Source organism: Xylocopa sonorina, chromosome 7 (assembly GCF_050948175.1).
Source record: "Xylocopa sonorina isolate GNS202 chromosome 7, iyXylSono1_principal, whole genome shotgun sequence".
Classification (NCBI taxonomy): Eukaryota; Metazoa; Arthropoda; class Insecta; order Hymenoptera; family Apidae; genus Xylocopa; species Xylocopa sonorina.
The window spans coordinates 11305361-11319420 of record NC_135199.1 but is presented as its reverse complement, the minus strand read 5'-3'; the positions used below and the strand labels follow the sequence as shown (position 1 = coordinate 11319420).

The 14060-nt window shown below is 45.8% G+C and overlaps 1 protein-coding gene across 4 annotated transcripts in view; it reads left to right on the top strand.

Annotated features, from left to right (window-relative positions):
- Btk29a (tyrosine-protein kinase Btk29A) overlaps nucleotides 1–14060 on the top strand; it is a 132272-nt gene that overhangs the window by 111886 nt on the left and 6326 nt on the right. The window lies entirely within an intron of this gene.

Genomic DNA, 14060 nt, shown 5'->3' with positions numbered 1-14060 from the left:
ACGATTTCGATTTCGTTGCGACAGACGCGCGTTGGTACGCTACGAACAGACTGCTGGATAGTTAAACGATGTAGAGCGAAGTGATTAAAGGACGCTAATGAAGCCGATCCCACGACTGGTCGCGTAAACAAAGAATCGCGCGACAACCGTCACAGACGGGGTGTGTGCGATGCCTCAAACGAGATCCGCTCGGTCTCGTTAGCGCGGTACCAGCCCTAAATGCGCCTTTGAAGTGGATGCGCAAACGCTTTCAGAAATTAGGGCCATCGGAGCCACGGAATTTCATACTGTATATATTATTAGACACTCCGTGTCAAGAGCAGTGCCAATGTTTGCGTCACTATCGGTCCGCCCTTCAACCGAGCCAATCACCACTCGATCGTTTCCGGCTTTCCACTCGATCCTGCAACTGTTACTGCCTGTTTGCGAGCACGGTACATCGCCGTGAACCTTGACACGGGCCATTTTCTGTATCACCAGAGTTACGTCTCATCAGACAGCTAGTAGTCTCGCTAGTTCGATGGTCAGACAGGAATGTTTCTCGTGAGAATTGATCTACGTATGTTTTGAGTGACTTTTTTGAATTCTTGAAACAGAATTTGTTTAGAAATTAGGAAAAAATTAAGGGAAGTGTGAGATTAGTTCACATTTTGGGATATCTTAGAGCGTCTGCGTCTTCGAGCCGTACACGCTGAAGGATCGAATTATCGGAAACGGATCAATTAGCCAAATAGCAATTCTTGACCCTACTCCAGCAACGCCATTAATTTCAGTAATTAATTAGTCAAGTTTAATCACCTACAGCTGTATTAATGCTCTCTAACGATCCCTTTCTAACTACCTAGCCAAAGGACGATCGAATATCGTTAAGAATTGATACGAACGTTGAATGTAATTAGATATAAAATGGTTGAAAATGCAGCCGACAACCATCGGATGTTTAAGCGAATCTGTTAAAACGCGATGGTATTTAATCTTCTTTTACGAGCCGAAGTGAAATCAAACCGGGGAGCCAGCAATGTCACGGGGGATTTATGGTTTATTCGAAATTGAATGAACGGCGTTCCAGCAACTGCGAGCGGGACGAGTGGCGGGCTTCCCGCTTTCAAGAGTAACGCTCAGATTCTTCGGGCGTCGAATGGACTAAAGGAGAAAACAGGTTTCTCGAGACCCAATTACAGAGCAGCTCCGAGCGATCCCTCGTTGCAAGTTCAATGCTCGCTGCTAAACTCGCGGTAGAAAAACCGTGACGGAGGATAAGGGAAAGATTATAATTCATTCTTCGTTAATATCGTCTCTCGAACCTCGATTCAGACGCGCCCCTTTCATCCGCTTCTCTTTCACCGTCTCACGGTTAATCTCAAGATCCAACCCATCCCCCTCTGGTCGAGACCGACGGCGCATTCGGTACTCGCGAATTAATTCAAAGGGGAAGTATTCAGAAAATGCTCGCTCGCCGAGTCGCGAGCATCGATATGTAAAACGGAAAGAGGATGGAGTTAAGCGGAACGTAAAGAAACAGTGGGATACTTGAATCTCTCTCTCTCTCTCTCTCTCTCTCTCTCTCTCTCTCTCTCTCTCTCTCTCTCTCTCTCTCTCTTGACGCGCGGTATCAAGATGTAAAGGAAAACAGAAATCAGAGAGGAACGGCGAGAATTTCGAGCGAGCGAAAGACGATCCCGCGTTTTATTCGCACGGCTTAATATTCGAAGAAGTTGGAACCAATCCAGATTAAAGGCGTCCGCTGGGATTATTATTAAACGTCGCGTGGCAGTTTCCTCGCTAATTCAGCTCCCCAGACACCGAGAGGTATCCTTAAAGCACGTCCCGCGTTATATCAGTTCGCGTTGATTCCACTAGATGTGTTCCACTGATATTATAATCCCATCGATTTTTCTTACCGCCAGGGAAAGAAAGGGAGGTAAGGTCGCCTTGCTTCTTTACCCCTCTACTGCCTAGTTTGCACTCGAATCTGTAGGATTACACAGCGCGCTCGTTCAGGGACGATCGACGAGCACCTCTCGTAGACAATTTAATATTCAGCGAATCTGGAACTAATCCAGGGGACCAGGTTCCGCGTGGCATTTTTGCAAAACGTGACACTGCAATTTCCTCCGGCGGGCACAATGCCGAGGCGTACGTCGCGTCGCGTCGCCTTAGCCCAATTTCCTCCTACCCCCAAAACGCCATTTTCTACCGCGCGGACGAACCATCGGCCGTCCGATTTTTCTTCTCGCTCGACGCGAATTTCTCCAACGATCTCACGAGGAACCATTAGAAATATGATCAGTTCCGCGGAGAATTCGCAGGGGAGTGAGAAATCCATCGATGGCAGAAAAGAAGGAACGTTCGTTCGCGCGTTCGGAATTAATTAGTGGCCGCGCGGCGGAATCCCGATAGTTAGAACCGAGTTATTCTTCGATTTATCTGTATCCGCTTAAAAGCTGATAACTTCCGCAGTAAACAATTTTCAATCGCGAGAGACCGGAACGAGTGTATCCTTTTTTTCTTATCGGTAAATAATCGAAGGACTTAAGTTATTCGTGCTCGTGGGAGAAAAGAAAAACGCAGAACGGGGCGAAGTTTTCTATTCGAGCTCCCTCTCCGTGGCAATCGATACTCGACGGAAGAACGAGGTACCACGTCGGCCGCGAGCTTATTTAGCTGGCGCTTATTGCGGAGGGGCTGAATAAGCGACGGCGATTAAACGAACACGAGCTGCCGTGACCTTTAACGCGAATATCAGGAGATTTCGACGGAATAAATTACGCTGGGCGCGCTCGATTAACCTGTTACCGGTGTAATTTACTTGTCGAGATAAGGTCGGACGCGGGGAACGCAATATGCACGTGCATACCATCGCGTTGATCATTCGTAACTGCACCCGAGAAGACTGCGACGACCCGACCGAAATTCCTCGTTTACCCGCGCGTAATCGCTCGAGCGCCAAGAGCGAGCGCCAAAATCGAAGAAGAAAAATTCGAGGGAAGAAAGGGTAGACAGGGGAAAAAGGAACGTAAATTAACCGGGGGACCACCAGCCGTGCGCCTCCGCGAAAGAAATTAATAAAACACGAAACGAACGCGGAGGCGGATCCGGTTCCTCCAGTGAATGCCACGGGAAGACAATGGAGGACGGTGAAAGGAAAAAGTGGTCGCCGATTAAGCTGACTACTGATAACGCCGCCGCTGCAGCCAGTCGCGTGGGAAATTGTGCATTTCAACCTCGAATGATTTAAACCTCGTTTAAAAAGATTTTAAGCGGTTTCATCAAATACGCGGGGATAAATTACAACGTTCCTGATCGTTGGGCCGAGAGAATACCAAGGGGGTGGGAGTCGCGAGAGGACCTAGGGGCGGTTTCCTGTTGGTGGAACGGGAGGCGAAAAGAAACGAGATGGAGAGAGAGATCGAAGGACTTAACTGGATGGTGTATTGTCCACGACAATGAAATTGGGGCCTGTAAGATCGATCTGGCCGGCGAAATATCTGCTTGGCGTATAACAGAAATGCGCTAACGGCACTACGTTTGCTCTCTTGATCCGTTCCTAGAGATGCGACGACATCGAGCACCTCTAGACAGGCTTAACCCTTGATCAGGCTGGGGAATTAACTCGTGGCCACTGTTTGACGAGTTTTCAGCCTCGTTACGATCGGTCCTGTTACTTGAATTCGAGCAATCTGGCTGGAAGGTTCGCGTTCGAGCAAGTCGAGTTATCATTGCGATCTACAGTAAACGTAGAATATGTTAGAATTGAAAGCGACGAGCGTAACGATTCGTAATGATTAATAGCCTCGTATCGAATTAATTAAAACCCATCGATCGGTTTTTCGATTTCCCAATGGTCATTATTCGACGAATGACAGCGAGACACGTTCTGCTAAATGTTTGAAAATCGTTCCCCGTAATCGTTACGGTTCTTGATAAATGCAAATATCATTAAAATCCAGAAATAGCGCACAGCCAAGCGATCGGCGATGTGTGCGCAACAAATTGACTCGCAATATTATTCGTCGTTGGAGATTTTCGGTGCGTACGCGAATTGGCGGAATTGCGAGGGGTACGTTTTAACGCGGGCAACGGCTTATTGAAATTCACGGTGTGCACATTTTCGTCAGTGGTTATTAAAAATGCCACTGGGAGGCATCCATTTCGTGGAATATTGGCAACATGCATGGAGAGGATCGGTGCACGTAACGGTGCGATTATTCTCCGTTGCATTATTCCTCGTTTCACTATACATCTGCACGACGACGGCCATCATCGAAATCGCACGATAACGATGCCGCGTTAAAGTTTATTGAAACATCCGGGGAACTGTGCCTGAAACGCGAAGAGAGGCTGTAACTCGGGAAAACATTATCCTCTCGTAGCAAAAAAACGTTTCGTTTCTTCAGCTCGTTCAATGATATGCAACTCTGTTACGTATTTTAAAAAGGGACCGGGTATAGCAGCTCGAGAGAAGCGTGCATAAAAAATTCGCGCGCGGAATGCCTGGCTTCGTTGATTCAGAATCCGGGAAAGAAAAGCAACCCCGCGCTTAGTCCCGCGAAAGGATCTCTTAACTAAAGGCGACGTAAAATTCTTAAATGCTACCGTTAATATTCCACCGTGCGCTAATAGAGACGCAGTCGAGTGGAAGTGACCGTTAACGGCGAGGACCATTACGCAAATCCCTCCCGTTGACTTAATAATAACAAAGTGCTTAAGGAGGCGGACATCATGGAGGAACAGTAGTTCTCGTTCCGCGTCGACAATTAGCGACAATCGTGGAAATCACGAAGGGGTCACGCGAAAGAAATGGGCCAATTACAGGATTGATCGTCGCCCACTTGGCCGAGGGTGTCGAGGGTGCGCGTGGCCAGCAATGGTAATGGGCGCGAGACCTACGTTGAGAGTGTTCCAAACAAAGATTAATATATATAATATTTATAATCCAAGAGCATCTCTAGCATTCTCTAATGGTAACGTGATTCGTTCAGCTCCGCTTGCGATACGGTTTTCCCAGAGGGGATGGTTTGCCTCCGCCTTGGATCGACGTGTCGAGAAATTAAGGGTAGAACCGGCGTAATAACGGGATTCGAATTTCATCCGGGCTCCATACCGCCGATTATATTCTGATCTCATGGAAACGCCGACAATTTAGACTATCCTAGGAAATTCAACGCCGGGGATAGAGCCGGCTGCGAATATTCCGACAGAAATTGTTCGCAACCGATCCACGAGCTACGCGCGTCTATCCAAGCGCTAATTAAGAACTTATTAACCGCGGTAACATGAATACGATTTATCCGCGAAACTCTCAATGCGAACGAATAGCTCTTGATTTCGGAAGAAATATTAACAGAATTATTTAGAGCGAACATACCCGATTATCCGAATCGGATCAAATTTAGTGTCCGTTACGAGTGATCGTTTCGGAAAGAGTGGATGTGCAGTAATTATAAAGTTATGTAGGTTGAAAGCACAAAAGGGTCCTGGTTGAGCGGTTGAAATTATTTTCGGTTAAATTAGACGACGAGAACCGAGGGCGGGACGCGGCAACGAGGACGCTTGCCGATGCCATTTTGGTCGCGCCACGGACGGGACCGAGCTACGGAATTCGCCTCGAAATTTCAATGGGGGCAAAATAAATTTCGACGGCTGGAAGTTAAATTGGGAATTTAACGAGGTGTACGCGAGTATTTGTCGCTCTCAAGAACGCAATTTGGGGTCTCGTTTTGCGACGCGAATTAATCTTCCTTCTACTTCCCGCCGCGTCGTTTCCTCGCATTGTCTCAAATACTGGTCTACGTAATTACTACACCGCGATATTCATTTACCTAAAATACAACAAATTCCAAAAGTCCAGATTTAGCATCAAAGCTACAGCGACCCTATTGTATATCTGTTAAAAAAAAAGTACGAAAAGAATTCGTAAAAATGACTAATAAGCAATATTAAACGTACATTTTTTTACGTAAAAAAATAGCAACGGAGATAAACACGCGAATATAACAAGCAATTACACGGACAAACGATCGACAGACATTTTTTCCACGGGAACGCGGATTACATAAAAAGCCCCTCTCGCTTATATTCGCGTCACAACAGAACGCGATACAATCGCGCGCTCTCAGACAATGTCCCCCTCGTTAATTGGCGAAAGTAATTAGAATTTCAGCAATTACCAAGTCACGTGAACGACCAGGAGGGAGGGTGGGCGAGGAGAGGAGCAGGAGGCGAGAGGTAAAAGGGTAGAAAAAAAATGGCTCGATGCGGTTGCATAATGGAAACCGATACGCCGCGAGATCTAGTTATTTTGCGTAACAACTTTAAATTCCCCATTGTATCTCCGCGCGGCCGGTAATTACCCGGCGTCTCGACGTCTTTGCGAATGCGTCGGGACGGGCTCCCGCCGTTTTATGGCCGACTGCTCGTGCACAATGCACGCCCGCGGCCAACGGTGCATTATGCACCCCGTACACGTGCATAATGCACTTGCACGCGTACAAAGAGCCGAACCCACTCCCGGTTACGTACCAGGCGATAATTAATCGCTTTTTGTTTACTCACCAAGTCGGTATTTCTCGTACAGGTTGCGCCTATGACCACTTTCGATCGAGTTCACTGCTATCTTCGCTGGAAACGTTGCTAACTATCGCTGATTACAATTATAAATCATTTTTAGGTAACCGTTGGGATCTATCGACAGTATCATATTTTTATTAGCGTCATCTACGATTTTGTGTCTTTACTACTTCGTCCAAGTTTCTTCACTCCGCCCCAGGCTTTCTGTGAATCTGGAAACATTTCAAATTAGTTATTAGAGACTTTCAATGCATCTTGCGAGCAATTACGTTCGCTTAATTCAAACGCAAGTAGAAATTGCAAGGATAAAAAGGTACAATTTATGTGCGTAGAAAATGAAATTGGTAATTAAGGTAGGATGATTAGAATCGGCGGGCGTCTGTTCAATGGTGGTTGTATCTACTCAATGGCTATCAGTTTTCGTTGAACGGAAGTTTATGTTCCCGTAGCCATTATTCGCGTTCGCGTGTTTAATGAAACTTCGAATTAATTAATTCGATATCTTAACGATTCATTATCGGTATTATTATCGAAAATTTGCCGATAGCATTGTCGTTAGCGATACATTTACTCTTTACTTTCCCGTATCGCGTCGTTCTGTCCAAATTGAACGGGAATCAATTTCAATCAGGAGAATTCATTTAATTGCCTCGACCGATTTAATGGCGGCCGAGTAAAATTAAAATAACCCGATCGATACGGCCATTAGGTATATTCTGGCTAAAATGATATCGTGAATACTTTTGGTCCACCCGCGAAGTGAGACACGATCGAATGGAGACTATTCTGTTTCTTTCATCTTATTTGCACGCGAATGGGCGATGTTAGATTTCGTTTCGCTGGAAGGTACTGGCGAGTTTTTAACGGACTTTCGACGACAGAGGCGCGCAATCAGCCCGCCTTTGAAATCCAATTTTCGACGACAAGGACATAACCATGCCGACAGTATTTAAGCGTAATTATGAGAGAATGAAACGGAATGGGAGTCTTTGGTGGCGGGAAATAGATGTCCTAATTTAAACTTTGCTCGCGCGAATTTCGCTCACGAATGAATGCCCCACCGCTCGAGAGGCGAATACCAATACTTTCGCGTCCCTAGGTCGCCCACTATTTTCAAACAATATCGTGCAATTCCAACGGAAATAAAAAAGAAAGGGAAAAGAGCTTGTCGGGAATGACAAATTGTAAAGTTCCAGCGGTTCCCTTAGTAAATTCCGCACGTGGCATCGTTCTATTTTTGTACGCATTAACAAGTTTGAACCGATGGTGTAATAAATCGTCGTAAAAGGAACGCCGGTTACGACTATGCGGTTTCGCGACCGGAATAACGACTCCCTTAAGGAAATCACCCTTTCGCGTTAGAGTCCGACTTGGTGGATCATTACGGCCTGATTTGTGCGCCCCAGATATCCAAAAGCAAGCCGCTCTTTATCGTGCGATATACATGCCACGTTTCCAGTTGAATAAATCATAATGGAACCGTCCAAACGATTCCTTTCGCATTTTTGTTTCCTCCTGAAGAAACCATCGATGATTTTCACTCCCACAAACTCTGTCAACCAAACGGAGGGTTAAAACATCATATTACTCACTACTAAAATTAACAGATGCAACTAGAAAACGGGATTAATTAATTATCACGATAACATCCATTGTCGTCTCTGATTCGACGGAAATAGAGAAGAGAACATTCGCGTAAATGCATAAGAACACCTAGAGGAGATTTCGCCGTGCACTCAGACGAACAGGGAAGCTCCCGGGACCAGGACGCGCAATAATAATATCGAGAATCACGCGGCAACAGCTTCGAACGGGGAGACTCAAAGAAGAGGGCGGAAAGATTTCCCCGATGACGTTCTAACGGTTAAACCTGAATGCGTGGAGGATCATTCCTTGTCGAGGCAACGTCGTCGCGCGATACGGTACGAGGAACCATTGCCAACCAACCCCGAAGACACCCTCTCTCTCCTACCTCTGCGGACGCGACGAATATCGATCATCGTCGGTGCACAGGGAGCTCGAGTCGCTTCCACCCTATTCACGACCGCACGATCCTGCCCAGATTTCGGATCTAGATCCAACGAACTGTCCGTCTTTCCACGACGCTCGTCCACTTCCGCTAACTTTAGGGAGATCGGGATATTTCTGGGTAACGCGAGCTAGGCAATGGGCTCGAAGGGATACGCGGGGTGCCGAGAGATATACCACGATGGCCGGATGGACGGGACGGTCCAAGGCAAACTCGAATCGATGGCAGGGAATTTCCTTTCCATCCTCGCCGCCGTCACCCTGGTGACGAGGACAAGATGGATGAGAGGGTTTTACGCCAGGCATAGAAACGCTCGCGAGCATTAGCTCGGATCACTCAATGTTTAGTTACTTGATAAATGTTGAAGTCGAGAGAAATTCTTTTTTATTAACGCACGCTCGACGATTTCGTTCGTCCGATTGTTTACTGTGATTTAACGAACGCAAAAACGAACGGTTATATCGTCGAAACGGTTTTCCACGGAAATAGCCAGCTCGAAACGCAGTTGGCTCGTTACATTTTCCAGCTTTTCCCTCGTTCTCGCTCTCTCTCCCTCTCTCTCTTTCTCTCTCTCTTCGAAATGATTCGCAGAGCACGTTCGACCGCGCGAACCTTCGGAGATGCTTATCGACGAGCAATTACAGAACGCGGAATTTCACGGATCCTGGTGAACGGCACCGGCCAGAGAGAAACTTCTGCGTATCGGATTTTCTCGGGGAAAAATCGCCGTGTAAAATCGCGCGCCCGGCTTTACTCAAAGCCGTCTACGTTTCGGTAATTAAAATCGCGATTCTAAGAGATTAATTCGAACGGAACGTGTTGCCGAGGAAAGTTCCACGCGTTACCTCCGATAAATTCATAAAGTGCTCGTAAATTAACGAAAGATTCGCGTCCCAGTTTCACCGGAGGGAACGAGCGTACATTTTCCCTCCCAAAAACGGCCACTCGTGAAACGTGTCGATCGAAATTTGAAGTTCGACATTTTTTTCAAACCCTCGCGAGATCGTAACGAACATCGCGGATCAAAAAACGTTTCAACTACAACGGTTGTGAAATTAAAAAACAAATAATTCCGAAACATCGTAAATTCTCTGCTAATGATTCGTAAAAAATAAAAAAAAGGATATCTAGCAATCCCTTTGGCGAGCAATTCCATTCGTCGAATAAAGAGTAATAAATCCGCGGGGTGTTGACGATTTTTAGAAATATTTCAGTGAATCAAAGCGATAAAATATCACGCTCTGAAATTTTATACTTTAACGTCGAACGACGCGACGAAAGCATTCCAGTTGAAAAACGGAAACGATGTGAAACATTCGGTAGCGACGGTAACGAGCAAGCGATGTTGACGAAACGCGATACAGACGCGGAGACAAAACCTCCCTGCTGGGAAATTTATGCAAATATTTGGGGAAAAAGCAACGGCGAAGAGCGACGCGTGAATAATTTCATTTAACTAACGTGTTTAAATTATAATCCGTTCTCGCTTGAAGACAGTTACAAAAAGGAGAAACTTTGATGAAGTATTTAAAAATACTCCATCATTTTAATACTCGCCTAATTGTTATACTTTTTGTTACACGACACGCTTTAATCGCCTTAACAATGTTCCCGATTAATTTCGTATAAAATCCATTTACGTGCGCGTATATAATGCACACGTGACGCAATCTTGCTCCAACAATGGGAGGTTCTTCCAGCAACACCGCGAACAAGTAATAATCTATTCCTACACTGGTACCCGTTGAATCGTGGCGCATATGTTGCATTGTGCACAGAGAATTACCCGAAACAGGTCACCTGTTCCATGCTCGCTTGGCTCCCTGTCGATAGAAGTTCGCGGTTCTAGCGAACATTTTGTCGCTCGAACGAGCAATTACCCCGGACGATTTTATCGGTCGAGGTTAATTCTTTTGTTTGTTTCGCAGTTAAAGGGAGGCGGATGGGAACGGCGGCTGGTTCCAGAAGAATAGTGGCTCATCACTTTTTCAGATTAATGCACCGGCAATCGTGGCTTATTCGCGAACGTTTCTGAAACCCTTTGTTCCAAGCATCGACACGCGAACAAAACTATTTACGGGTAATAATGCATTTTTTTAAATTCTCCCCTTCCTTTCATCGTCGTGAACATAGAGGGTAAAAAGGAGCAAAGTAGAAAGTGGAACTCAGTCGTATCTATTTCTCGTTAACGAAATTCAATGACGACCTCCAATTAATAAACCGCAGACCATTGTAATGCTCGCCTATAATTCACGCGGAATCAACCTCGCGCCTCCCTTCAGCGATACGTACAGCCATATTTCACCCAAATGAAATCCAACCGAACAGAAACTCGCCCCAACTGAAAGCACCGCGTTAAACCTTCCTCGTTTCATCGTAAAAATCGTCGACATTCGAGAAATCAGAAATTACATTCCCTCATTTGATCCGAACCCTCTACGCTCCTCTTACCAAAACCCAGAATACTCTTCGCAACGAGAACCATCCTTCAACCCAATGAAAAGGCATCTCTCTTTCACTTCCCTCCAAAAAAAAAAAGGAGAAAAGAAAGAAAATCGACTCTTCCAAAAAGGAGAAAAAGGAAAACAAAATGGACGAAGAAACAAAAGAAATCTCGAAAGAAGAAGAGGAAGAAGTAGGAAACTTGTATCCGTGGTCGGTGAACTTAGCACACACTCCACAGAGTGGAGCAGCGGCAGACTGCTTCCGGTAATGAAACTCGACATGAAGAGGAAGTTCGAAAGAGAGAGGGACGCGGGCAGCCAGGCAGCCAGGCACGCACGTGGGGACGTTGAACGGTCTAAGGGATGCTGGAGGGGATGCAGGAGGTTGAGGTCGCATTGATTTTGTCTAGACAGGGTGGAGACTAGCTGTGGTATCGTCCTTCGCTCACCGTTGATATTCCAACGCGGCATCCAGTACGGCCTGTGCACGCACCTGCACTCTTCCTCGCGACCACGTTTATCAAACTCACGCAATCCTCACCCAGCAACCCTAATCGTCCATCGTACCTACTGAAACCAATCGCATAATTCTCTCCTCGATCGGTATACGTTTCGTGCGCTTCCGCTTTACTTAAACATTCCTATTCTCCTGCAAAACTTGATCAAGTTTCGTTGTGTCGTTCGTTCATCGATCTCGCTTTTCCACTTGATTCATCCGCGTCGATAAAACACGTGATCGAGGAAACATAGTGCTTCGCGAGTGAAAGCTCTCGACTGTGTGCAACACGAAAGCAGGGATCGCCCAGTCGCTTCAGGTTTTTTCATCGCTTTCGCTCGTTCGACTTCGCCCGACAGCGTCTTCGGAAAAGTGGCGTGGAAATAAGTGTGAGAGCGGTCCAATGGCTATCTTCCGTTGGATTATGGATTCTTCGCAGTTTATGGACGTGCCGTGGTAGGTTTTAAAGGAAAAGTGATCACGCGATTCGGGCCAGTGCCGGGATAGAACGGTGCGTCCGTGGAAATCGCCCAGGCAGGTCGATCGAATTTTCGAAATGGCAAAGCAACGAGACATGGTGTTCGATTGGTCGCGTGGCTCGATATTTGGGGCCGTGGTGTGTGTTTTTAGCAACGGATCGGGTGGCTAACGAGTTTGTTAAGCATCACGCTAATCGAGGAAGTAAGCGCTCGAATGTTGCGACAAATTAGGAGAGAAAGGAAATATAATTTCGAAGGAAAGTGGGCGTGACTAATTTGAATCGAAAAATACCAAATTAACCACCTTCAACTTTGAAACGAAGCCGTTCTTTCGTCCTCCAATGGTTTCTGACTAAAATTCATTGAACACTCGACGAATTTCTGTTAGAAAACGCAAATGCAATTTACCTTTTTTTATAACAGCGAACGATAAATAAGAGACAGTTACACCCAACGAGTATAAAACGAACTCTTGATCCCTGTTTCAAGTATACCGCGATTGAAACTTACGAAAAACGAATCTACTCGAGAAGATCGAATGGATAAGTTAAGGGAGGCATTTCTGGTGAAAAAAATTAGACGCAGATTAGCGAGATGTGCCAGTCCGGGGGATATTAAAAGTAAATTGAAATGGTCGACGGCGCGGGAGATTGAATTCCACGATGAAACAGCCTGGTCTGCTTAATTTTGCAAATATCCATTCATCCGTGTCGTTCTCAGGCAAGTGAACAATTCCGGTCCCGTATTCTCCGATAAATCCTCGCGTTTGAAGTCGAGTTCGTTTAAAAAAAAAAAAAAGAAGGAATAAGAGATGAGAGAAGGGACAAGGTAGGATATCTGCCAGAACGAAACTAGATACCCATTGTCGCGACGTATTTAACAAGAAATGAAAACGATACGGGAAAAGCTGCGTGGGCGAGGATTGGAACGATGCTCGACGAGTATCGCTCGCGAAATATTTGCGAGATATCCGTCGCGAGCCTGCCGATGTCGAGGTAAATCGCTCGCTCCGCGAACGTACAAAAAATATTTAGTCGCGAAACAATTGTATATATATATCCCCCCTCCAAATTTCTGCATATTTTTTCCTTCCTCTTTTTTTATTCGTCGTATTTTTTCCTTCCTCGCGCAGCGCGAACGTTTCGAGGTACGGAGAACGTGCATCGTAAAAAATAGCGGGATATAGCGTTGTTTATTACCACTGGGATGGATGTTTCCCCGCGTTGTTAGAACTAGCGATCGCACAGTTCGTTGCGAACGGAGTAACTCTAATCTTCTTTCTGTAGGAAGATCGATGTTTCGGTTCGATGTGTGTAGGGATTTCCAACGGAAGTGTTTTTTATTTTCCAACTTCAGTTTTCGACATAAAGTATCGCAGCAAGTTTCAGGTTTTATTCTCTTGAAAACGATGCTTCGCGAAACGCGAAAGATCGTACAGCTGACGACGGTGTAATTAGCAACGCCGGAGAATTAAGCGGATTCGTGAATTCCGCGTCTCATTAATGAACATTCAGTCAAAGGACTTTCGATGGAGCGCACGATTTGTTCTAATTATTTCTCAAGATTATTGTATGGGCTTGCAAACGGCGAATATGGGGAGGGGTGGCAAACGGGATGATAACTTTTAATCCTTGTTTAATTGCCAGCTGGCGAAAGAGAGGGGCAGAATGAAAGAGAGCAAGAGATGGGGAACCGGTTAATTGGCTCGGTAACAAAATCCATTGTAACTCTTGCTCAATTCAAATTTACAACTTACTCGAAGCGACATTGATAATTCTGTTAATTAAAAAGCGCAATGGTAGCGTCGCTTTCGCTATAAATATACAATTCCTGCCTCCGCGTCGTAATTCGTTTCTAATTGGACCAACTAGATTACGCCGGGAGAACGAAAAAAAGAAAAAAAGTGGTCGAACATCGTGGATGTTATTTGTTGAAAGGATGATCATGAGTGTACGTTTCCGTTTGTAGACTGTTCCTCGCGGAGGAACGATACCAATTATTCTGCTTTAAAAACTCGTTTCACGGGCCGAAGTTTTTCACCG